This window comes from Anneissia japonica, unplaced genomic scaffold (genome assembly GCF_011630105.1).
Source record: "Anneissia japonica isolate Jap-2015-1 unplaced genomic scaffold, ASM1163010v1 scaffold1005_len2656397_cov198, whole genome shotgun sequence".
Lineage (NCBI taxonomy): Eukaryota > Metazoa > Echinodermata > Crinoidea > Comatulida > Comatulidae > Anneissia > Anneissia japonica.
Window position 1 is genome coordinate 313,402 of NW_022683792.1, and position 9,230 is coordinate 322,631.

The window sequence follows — 9,230 nt, forward strand, 5'->3', positions numbered from 1 at the left end:
ATCCGCCACTGTGATTAGAATCAAATATAGAATTTAAGCTAACAAAAACAACAAATCCAAAACAAGTCCGTTATATTAGGCTTGTATTGAAAAAAAAAAAGTAAATTCAAAAATTCGGCCAAATTCGGCCAAATATAGTTTGGCCGTGACTTTTCAAACGTTACGGCCAGGCAAATTTTTATACGACCAGATTTGAGGAATCTGGCCGTCAAAAAGGCAAAATGGCAACCCTGGCCTGCTCGCCTTCCTAAACAGTGTTAGTGTGATGTTTTTTGTAGACGGCATAATTATACATGACGTCACCGTATACGAGCCACGCCCCCTCGGCTGAACCCGTTGTATTTAGCAACTACCGTCTTGGACTAGGCCTCTATACTATTGTAGGAGGCCTGGTCAAAATATTCAAAAAAAACTTCAAAAAAAAAATTAAGTTAACTCAAAACACAGTTTGCCAGAATAATTGGTATACTTGCACTGTATTTTCTGAAGCGCCGTTCGTTTTTGGGGTTGCTACAATCAACAGTTGTTACATCAGTGGCGTCATGCTCGGGCGCTGACGGAAGTGGGAGGGGGAGAGCGCCAGGCCCCAGGCGCGATGGGCCCCGACATTGTAGTTTTTAAAAAAATAATATAAACTATAATACCGTAAATTCATTCAATGGGGCCCCGACAGTTTTAAACAATGAAAGCTGGGTTCTGATGTTTGAGATCATGCTTCTGATTTTGTGATCAATCTGCTTTGCAGCATCCAAAATCCTCCTTTTTGGAATGTAAGGAAATAGATAGTGATTTTCCTTTGTTTGATCGATTGTAACTCCTGATTGTAGCAACCAGTGGCGGCGCCAGCGGGGGCAGGGGGCTTAATCTCCTATCGGACAGGTCAAGCATCCACCCCCCCCCCCTCCGCCGGACAGAGCTAGTCGGACAGTCAGACCATAAAATATATAAAAATAGGCCCACACCAAGCCAACACATGTCTGTCACAGTCTGAGAGTGCCATTTTCGGCAATCCAGAGGTTGATATTCTTTAAACAAATCTCATTTGGGAGGGGAACCCCCTCTCAACCCCTTCCTCCAGCTCGAACCTACGAGATCAAGTCCCCCAGTCAGACAACTTAGCCCCCCAGAAAATATATCCTCCGCCACTGGTAGCAACCCCAGAAAGAATGGCACTTCAGAAATACAGTACAGACGTATACCAATTATTCTCTCAAACTTTATATCCTATCGTGTTGTTTGTGTTTTAAGTTAACTTTATTTATTTATTTTTTTTTTTAAGCGTACAGGTTTGGAATATTTTAAAACCCTTAAGTTAAATTATTTAAAGTTTTCTTTTTATTTTCAATGAAAAATAAATGCGATCGTTAATATCGATCTTGGTACAATGTAAATCTGTAATCATATGACTACTTATACAGAATTTTACTATATTATATGCTTAGACTAGGACCAGGCCTCCTACTATAGTATAGAGGCCTAGTCCAAGACCTTGTTGCAAATCCCAGCCCACATTTAAGCCTAGCCTATAATGACTAGCATAGGGCAGGCCCGTAGGCAGGATTTGGGGAGGTGCGTTTTGCAACCGAAGTGGACCATTCATTCATTTGAGTATCGTCTAGGGACCTACAGTAAAAGCAGAAGAAATAGAGGGTGGGGGTGAAAGGAGGAACTTGAGACAGATGGTTAATACCAACCCAGCCCCCACCATGATTGGGGCTGAGGTAAGAAAATTTATGATTATGGCACCTCAAAATGGCCGGAAATGGCACTCTCAGACAATTATGATTTTTCTTTTTTCTCCATTTTCTTTTATAATTTTAGGGGGCTCTTCTCCCTTGATCCCCCACAGCGAAATTGTAATTTTTCATGTTCTTTACATCTGTAGGCCTACAGATGACATGGATCAATCTGCAATCACTGGAGCTGATAATTTCCAACAGATTTCAGCACATTATTAAAAATCAACGGGTAGAAGAGCGGCTAAAAAAATGTAATGCATACTATAGCATAATTAGGAACGATTTTAGTGAAATAATAGGTTTTAAAAAGTAGACTTTTTTTAAATTGGGTCCCAGACGCACTGGGAAGCGTTGTTCACGGCATTGGACTGCAGCGAAAAAGGATTACCCCATCATTAATGGAACAGGCCAACGTCATGCTTGGCTGATTAGTTTTGATTTACATTTCGCAAGTCTAGTGCCATACGCAGCAAAAGTCCATTTCTTACGATGGCCCACAAGGGACACACTGCAAAGAAAAAGAAATGCTGCAAACAAAAAAGAAACGCTGCAAACAAAAAAGAAATCATGGAAACAGAAAAGAAAGAAACGCTGCAAACAAAATAAAAACACTAGCAAACAAATAAAGAAACGCTGCAAGTTTTTAAGAGCTCCTCCATTCCTATCAAAGGATTTACTTTCAAGGGAAGAGATGATCCCCTGACACTTTTCAGCACACCATCACGTTAAAAGACCGATCTTTATGGTGACCTCGGGGTTTTTCTCTATTTTCGTTGACACGGCTTTCTTGGTGAATCTACTACTCCTTCCTTTTCTTTCCTATCTCTGAAAGCCTCAAATGAGAGACGAGCAAGCTGAGGCCTACTTGATGATGGACTTTCATTTGGACTTGGCCGTTTTCGTGTATTAATATTAGAAGTTGTGTCCTCCATTTAAAGATTCACCACAAGAATGGCAAAATTTTCCAAATTATGAACTTTTTGTTGGGTGTCTATAAAACGAAGACCGAAAACCGCAGACCCAAAAACGAAGACCCCTATTTTTTCTCTTTCATTTTGATGATAATACGCCAGGCTCTCACAAAATCCAAATTAAGAAATTTTTTGGGCGTCTGGAAACCGAAGACCCAAAAACGAAGACCCCTATTTTTTCTCTTTCATTTTGATGATAATACGCCAGGCTCTCACAAAATCCAAATTAAGAATTTTTATGGGCGTCTCTTTGTGAAATTTTCAAGGGTCTTCGTTTTATAGACACCATATAGACACCCTATATGGGTGTCTACAAAACGAAGACCGAAGACCCGAAAAACGAAGACCTCCAGTTATTTCTCAATTACCTTATTGAAAGTATTTCAAAATCATCATAAAACAGGTGCCAAGTACCTATTTCATTCAAAACGAAGACCGAAGACCAGAAGACCCACTTTTTTTTTTCTTTCAATCGTGATAAAATAATGTTTTTAAATCACTTCATGCTATGTATATATCTTCGTTTTTGGGTCTTCGGTCGTCGTTTTATAGAAACCCCCTTTTAGTTCCACAGTTAGAGCAAAACATGGCTTGACACTATGATGTAGCCCTGCAGCGCATCTGACCTGACCTCAGTCTGTTGTCAATTAATATGAAATGCGCGCGCGCAAAGGCTTTTCCATTTTGTTTGCAGGGTTTCCTTTTTTTGTTTGCAGCGTTTCATTTTTTTGTTTGCAGCATTTCCTTTTTTGCTTGCAGCTTTTTCTTTTGTTTGCTGGTGTTTTTATTTTTTGCTTGCCGCGTTTCTTTATTTGTTTGCTAGTGTTTTTATTTTGTTTGCAGCGTTTCTTTATTTGTTTGCTAGTGTTTTTATTTTTTGTTTGCAGCGTTTCTTTTTTATTTGCAGCATTTCTTTTTTGTTTTCAGCGTTTCATTTTTTGTTTGCTGGTATTTTTTTTATATTTTTGTTTGCATCGTTTCCATTTTTGTTTGCATCGTTTCTATTTTTGTTTGCATCATTTCTTTTTTGTTTGCATCATTTCTTTTTTTGTTTGTAGCGTTTCTTTTCTGTTTCCATGATTTCTTTTTTGTTTGCAGCGTTTCTTTTTTGTTTGCAGCATTTCTTTTTCTTTGCAGTGTGTCCCTTGTGGGCCATCGTAATTTCTAGTGTTGTTGTCAAAAATGCATTTCAAACCAGGCTGGTTTTTGATTTACGTTTTGGAATAACATTTGGAGAGGGCGTTTGATCAAGTCAGACCTAGGTTTTGTATTTGAATTACATTTTAAAGAAATTAGAACTACATTTTGGAAAATTTGAATTACGTTTTGAAAAATTAGAACTTCATTTTGGGAAAATAGATCTACATTTTGAGAAATTTACACCTACGTTTTGATAAATTAGACATTGAATTTTGCAATTACATTTTGATTTTAATGTTGACTTTTGCTGCGTATGGCACCCCATACGTTACTACTCGCGTAGTAACTCTTCTCTCCTTAAAGTCAGGCTCCGGAGGAAAACATTTTTTTGATAAGTTTGATTTTTCCAAGACAGAAAAAAAGTTGTTTGACGAAAAACTGGGGAACGGTGAATGAGATACAGATTTTTTTTATATTTAAAAACTGGGGGAATATGGTGTAAAAATGGGCAGTTACGCCCCTTTTTCCCCCAGTTTTTAAATATTAAAAAATCTGTATCTCATTCACCGTTCCCCAGTTTTTCGTCAAACAACTTTTTTTCTGTCTTAGAAACATCAGTTCTACAACATATCAAACGTTTTTTTCCCTCCGGAGCCTGACTTTAAGTTGAAACAGGAAGCTTTTCAAAGTCTTGGATGTCTTTGAATAAAGTTAAAAACAATTGACGCCTAGATATAGGCCTGCTTGTAGATATCATCATGATTATGATATATGATATTTGAATTATTAGACTGCTCAAAATTTAATAAAGTATTCTAAACAGCAACTAAATATTAAAAGATTTGCTACTGTTAAATCACGAGCAGTTTGTCAATTTTTGGAGTGCTTTTCCCACGCTTTGCATGAACTGGTTGAGTAGACGGCGTACATCCCTACTGATTGCGGTTTGCTCTAATTAAATTGTGTCTCAAATGTACGAAAACAAGACTGATAAAAGTGCGTCTAGCTCGCGAAGTTGCAAAGAGTAGCAGCTAAATTTGGTACCATCATAAAGGCTATACTGAAGATGGTGATGTAAAAATTAAAGCATGAATCCACATGAATCTATTCTTTCTCTCCTACTTTTCTAAAAATAGATTTTTAAATATTTTTTCTGTCGTTTAAACAACGATTCATTATTGATGCAAACTTCAAATCTAAACCAAAACATATATTTGTATTCCCCAATTTATATACAAGAAACTTGTGTATTTTGAAGTAATTCCGAATTTTATGTAAGAAAAAAAACGTGTTTTGATATAATGTAGTAAATTATAGCATTTGAAATATTTATAGAGAAATTTCCGACATTTGTTGAAAAATACCACCCTTAAAATTCGTTTAAATGTAAAATATTTTCAGGATAGATTCACCAGGGTATACCCTTCTTCAATCATGTGAAAGAAAGTGTAAAAGCCATACTCACCAAAATGGACTTTTGACACACATTGATTACGGCTTTACCCACTGTGCGACGTAACGCCCTCTGCTGATTGTCAATGGCAGTCTGAACGGATCCTCATTAAAACAGCGTCGCGTTCCCAGAGGCTGGAATTAAATAAATAATGAAAATATATGCCTAATGATGTCTGACTCTCTAGCTGTTATATAACCATTCGTGATGCTTTGTTGTGATTTGTCAGAACATGAATGAAAATAGGCCCCGAAATAGGCCCAAGCCAATAGATATTTTATTTCTCGTGGTCCAAAGACTGTGTCCGGTTTGTGAACCGGGGTCTATAATAACCCTCAGACATATTCCTATAAAATATACTTTTTAAAAAGACTGATATAACAAGTGATTAAAAAAAAAAAAAAAAATCCCAAGAATCAGAAAAGTGACCCCACACGTAACATGGACCGGTGCGTTGATATTGTTTGGGATATACCTGTAGGCCTACTGGAATTTTTTATGAATAAATTTTCAAAAGGATTTTTTCATTAACAATTTAATTCTTCTTACATATTGAAATACCATCGATTGTAGAGTTTTCTAACAACCTCAAGTGAAAGTTGAAAGTTTCACTATGTAGACGTCCTAGGATTTATATTTATTGTCCAAAGCCTGTCTGAAATGCATTAATAAGACTGAATTATATTGTTCTAATAAGGATATGAGTTCAAACTAATGTTTATGTGACTTTGTTAAATTTCCAGAATAAGTCGCCTTACCCCTTATAATTACTCCCACTCAACCAAAATTAAATTATGGATTCCAACCATTTACGCCGTGATTTAGATTTGCTCATGCGCTGTATGAAAACGGCAATGTCAACTCATCATATCACGGTGCGGCGAATGTCAGTTGTGGCGAGTCGTCATATGGTTCGTATGGAAGTGTTCTAGGCTATTGTTGTATTGTTGAGGTAAGCTTTGTTTACACACTGGCTGGAATAAGCTCGAATCTCCATTGGTCCATAGTGTACTTACTAAATTAGTTTTTGCATCATGTAATTCGTACTTTATGGATTTCATTTAATTGCTAGAATACTAAAATTTCTAGGCCTAGGCTATTTTCAGTTTATCGGCCTAGGCTACTACTACTACTAGAAAAGGCGTATACCTAGTACTATTACTAATAATGCCTAGGCTATAGTGTCAAGATTGTCGTAGTAGTGTGGTTGTTGGTTTAGTTAGATAAAACAAGGGTCAGAGTTTTATTAGACTGTTTTGCCCTACAGAGTAGTAGGTTTAATTTATCAGTCACCAATATACCTGAAAAGGCCTAGGGGCCTAGGCCTATAATAGGTATGGCCTACTACTAGGCCTATGGCCAATGATAGTGAGTAGGCTTATACAGTCAGTAGCCTATGCTAGGCTGGTATACTATAGTATTAATATTTAATAGATTTGATAATACTACTAAAATAGTTATTTCAATAAATAAAATTTTTAAATCATGTTCTTGTTACGGTTTATTAACTTATTACAAGCAGGGACGTAGCCAGGATTTTGAAAGGTGTGGGATCCGTTATGCGATGGAGTTTAAGGTCATACCAGGGAAAGGCACAGATCTGCTTTGAGAGGTGTAGGGTGGGGAGACATACTGTGAGTCCACACCCATCTCAAACCCACCATGGTTGGGGCTCAGATGCAAAAGTTTTAGGAAATAGTATCTCTAGATGGCCAGAAATGACACTTTCATCAGTAAAATTCATAATCATCACATCACAATTTTGTATAAAGCTCCAACAAAATTCTCATGATCTTTAATAACGGATTTTCGACAACCATAGAGATCTGATTAATATGTGTCATGTACCATAAACAATAAAAAACAGTCTTTGATGTATGTACTTTAGATACTTCAAAGCTGTGGTTTTACAACCACCTCAGCCCCAAAGAAAATTTGAGGAAATGGTACTTCAGATGGCCAGAAATGACACTTTTATATAGTAAAATTTATCATCATCACATCACCATATTATAATCAAAACGAAGAGCCAACAAATTACTCATGATCTTTTTTCTGCAACCATAGAGATCTACTTAATTTCCAGGACAACTTTGCCCAACTATACTATAGCTTTAACTACTATAATAATTATGATCGACAAATCACAAGTTCCCTTTTTTCCAATTTTTAATATTATTATTTATTATCATAATTACCATCGTCATCATCATCATTATTATTATTACTTCTACTACTAGTTAGTATTATTAAACAAAACTTTATAAATGCGTGCAAAAGGATAGAAACCAATCTGAACCATATAATATCCCATTTTTGTATTTTAAAGCCCCATTCCCGGCAAAATTTCACTAAAAACTGACTTTTTTTAGAAAATATGCATTTGCATTACTCCAATTATTATAAATCATGGAAAATATTGGCATGTATTTTAGTTTTACGCAAAAGAATAAAAAAAATGAGAAATACAGACTATTTCTCATAAAATATTACCATTTTCTCGACGAATTCATCGTTACTAGGCAAATTCAGAGGTCGTAGATCGCATCCACTGGAATACTCTCGCTTTTATGTATACTTTATACAGTCAATAAAGTGCACCCTCTCTAATAAGATTAGTATTATTTTGTACTTCGCATCTCGCACAATGCGGTCGTTCGATTAGGGGTTTAAGTGTCAAAATCTCAGTCAGAATCAGTTTTTTAACAAATTTGAAATAATTCCTATGAAATATATTTTCACAAGTGTCAATACTAGCAACGGAAAATATCATGTCGGCCATTTTTATGTGTGATAACAGAACTAAATCGAGGTAAGGCTAGGCCTAGCCTAGCAGCGTTGGATAGGCTAATGTTTTCGGCACCTACGATATTTCTTCTCCTATCGCAAAATCAAACATGAAAAATTCATCCGCATTTATTTTTTGTGTGGAACACAAAAAATAAAATTTCAGTCTTATTTTACATTTTTTTCATTCTTAGGAATGTCTAAATTCAGTTAAACTAGCAATTCCCTATTATATTTATAAATCTTTATAACATTATACAAAAAACAGATTTTTCTTAAAAACTGAAATTTTGCCGGGAATGGGGCTTTAAAAGACAGGGCCTGCGATTTATGGATTTAAGGCCAATTCAAGATGATTTTTTTTTGTTTTGGAAGTTTGCTAAATCCACCCCTTGAGAAGTAGCCGTTATAAATCCGAAAATTTTAATTTTTGCATTATCGTGTACAGTGAAAATTGATTAATCTAACGAATATTCCACTGGGTAACCCCAGGTTAGCGTGTGACTTTTATTGATAGAAGTTTATGGTGGGTTTCTATTGGAGCACGGGTCACAAACCTACAGTAGAATGAGTCAATTAAAAATTGTACAGTATTTAAATCAACACCAAACTATCATGTGCTGATACATATTTACATATTTTATAGAAGTATTCATTTTGAGTGATCCCAGGAAAGAATGTGTTGGCCTATTTGCTAGTAAGAACAAGCTTTAAAATTCCAACACTGTTTACAAAGGGGAGGGGGGAAGCCACGCCCTGAATACATCCCTGATTACAAGGAGTCCACCTCAGACACCTCATGGTTGTGGCTTAGGTGAACAAAAATTTCAAGAATATGGATTATGGCTTTACTCTAGGAATGCCATTCGTTTCGCATGTGAGCAATGATGTATTTACCATCCAGAAAATTAGGAAATTATGTGTTTTGTTTGTCTTATTGACAACTTATCTTATGGAAACTTTTTTGTTTTAAGAAGACCGGTAGATCTAAAGACAAAGTAGACTAGATGGAATATATTAATTGCTGTAACAAAAGCTACACAATAAACATTGCATACAGTAGTCTATAGAGGTAGCTATATTAGTACCAGCAAGATGCTGTATTGTCAGGGTGAAGCAATTTATTTACAGTCAGTAGAA

At 36.0% G+C, this 9,230-nt stretch overlaps 1 protein-coding gene across 1 annotated transcript in view; it reads left to right on the forward strand.

Annotated features, from left to right (window-relative positions):
* Nucleotides 1-6,142: 6,142 nt before the first annotated feature.
* Nucleotides 6,143-9,230, forward strand: part of LOC117102736 (cytidine monophosphate-N-acetylneuraminic acid hydroxylase-like) — a 49,225-nt gene continuing 46,137 nt past the window's right edge. The window contains exon 1 of the mRNA XM_033243143.1: nt 6,143-6,255. The gene's annotated coding sequence lies outside the window, so the exon portion shown is untranslated. The remainder of the gene's footprint in view (nt 6,256-9,230) is intronic.